The sequence below is a fragment of the Gadus chalcogrammus genome, chromosome 11, assembly GCF_026213295.1.
Source record: "Gadus chalcogrammus isolate NIFS_2021 chromosome 11, NIFS_Gcha_1.0, whole genome shotgun sequence".
NCBI classification, from domain to species: domain Eukaryota; kingdom Metazoa; phylum Chordata; class Actinopteri; order Gadiformes; family Gadidae; genus Gadus; species Gadus chalcogrammus.
In genome coordinates, this window is record NC_079422.1 from 23822355 (window position 1) to 23824533 (window position 2179).

General features: G+C 44.9%; 1 protein-coding gene across 1 annotated transcript in view; it reads left to right on the top strand.

Annotated features, from left to right (window-relative positions):
• Nucleotides 1-1463: 1463 nt before the first annotated feature.
• tcf7l1b (transcription factor 7 like 1b) overlaps nt 1464-2179 on the top strand; it is a 24411-nt gene continuing 23695 nt past the window's right edge. Inside the window, exon 1 of the mRNA XM_056602732.1 lies at nt 1464-2179. This exon is cut by the window's right edge and continues 194 nt beyond it. The gene's annotated coding sequence lies outside the window, so the exon portion shown is untranslated.

Sequence of the window (2179 nt, forward strand, 5' to 3'; positions counted from 1 at the left end):
TGTTATGACAATCAAACATAGGACGATACATCCCAGCACAAATACACACAGGCACAGAGAACCCCCCTCCACACACACACACACAGACAGACACACACTAACAACACACACTCACTCCTACAAGTACACACACATACACACGAACACGCCCTCACACACGCACGCACACACACACACACACACACACACACACACACACACACACACACACACACACACACACACACACACACACACACACACACACACACACACACACACACACACACACACATGCACAAACACCCAGGAGGAGTGGTTTTAATGAGGCCCGTGGAGACACTGCAGAGCCGTCAATCAAACCTCAGCTTGCTGACACACAGTCGACAACATCAATGAATATTTTTTTATTTTATTTTATTTCTCTGTTCAGAAAGGGGAGAGCCTGTCATATTGCATCAGAAAAAAAAGTACCATTGGAAGTCGGTGGTAGTTTTATAGAAAAGTTAGGAGCCTGAGAGTTAATATGAGAAAGAGCCGAACTTTACGAGAAACCAACTCTGAGCGATGGCGCATTTTATTTCAGAAATAGGTTAGGCTTAACTCAAGTTAGTATGCGCTACTTACAATGGATTACACTTAACATCCTTTAAAGTGCATTGATATGCTACACGATTCCACTAATAAGGTTGGCTGCACATGATCTTTTATAAGACAAGTAAGCCATACTCCTGGTCGTTTTGGACGGGTTTTTTCTGCGGAATTGGGTGACTTTGTGTTCAGCGATGACGTGCAGCAGTCAGCCAGAGGACCATGAGACAGAGCCAGGCTGTCAAAGTGGGAGGCCTGGAGTCCTGATCTGCTATAATGAGAGGCTCTCCTGAGTGTGTCTATCCTAAATAGTAGCGCAGCACCACTCTTATCCTAATTGCTGTGTGGCTGTGTGGCTTTTCCAATGCATTGTTTCTTTTTCGGGGGGCCCACGTCGTTGCCACATGCCAATTTACATGGCGGTGTATAATCACGCGTCTCCTCCCGCCCTGGCTCCGTCATTATCACCTGGTTGATAGTAACTTGGTTACCCAGACACTATAACGCGTGGCCACAGCTCTGCTTTTAAGGGAATATTCAATTGTTCAGTTCACTGAAATCATGTGTGATGTCAATGTGAATGCATAACTCATTTGCATAATAAATACGATGACATAATAGCTCATTCTGGTTATTAAAATGTTTTTTTTATCCCTAACGACCAAACGTCTCATAATGTATAATTTGCGGATGAATAAGTCAAATGATTTCAGTAAGGTTAATGCGATGTGTGTGTGTGGGTGTGTGTTTGTGTGTTTGTGTGTGTGTTGGCCAGTACGGACGCTGCAGGGTTAAGAATAGCTTATCTACATGCTGGTGAATCAAGTGTCGGTTTTCAGCGCAAACTCCTCCTCTAAGGACAAGCTGCGCTTTTCTTCCACTTGAACAACCAACTTGTTTGGGGCACATTCCCAGGCAGCAATGTGGAGGGAAAGAGCCGTTTCGTGCAGCTGACAACTTACCCATTTCTTTTTCTTTTTAATAATTTTGCGAAAACGGACACAGGTCTGATCCAGATGTTTATAGTTTTCTGCTCTGACATAAAAAGGAACATACTAAAAACGTTGCCCAACTTTTTTGTAGGGGGGAAAAAGTCTCTCGTGTCCAGAAAACTGTAACTTTGTGGGGCCGGCGTCGTGCGTAAAAGCGTCTCTTCTCGGGGTCTGATCCCCTAAACCGTCGCTTCTTTTGCACCAGGATATCTGGAGGTACATCTGGAGCGTCCTTCTCGACAGAACCCGTCACTCTACTTGACTTGATTTGTTCCTTCGGGGTGTTTTGGAGGATCGGATTCCATGCTCCAGCACTTCAGGGGACATATTCGGTGCCACAAGTTGACTATCGCTGCGGAGAAAGCCAAACTTTGTGAATAAGTTGCTGCATCCGGCCACTGACGCGAAGCCTGACGAACATCTTATGGTGGATTAGTGGAGGATTCATCATCATGGAAGAGGGACAGCATTGAGAAAACGGAGCTTTGGAAAATGCAGTTTGGTTTAGCGTTAGTTTGAAGGCTGCACTGTGCGATCTGCGCTCCTTTAATACGCAAGCGAGGGGGGCTTAGTGACCCTATAGTCTGTTTATATCCTTTTTATTATTATTTTAATTC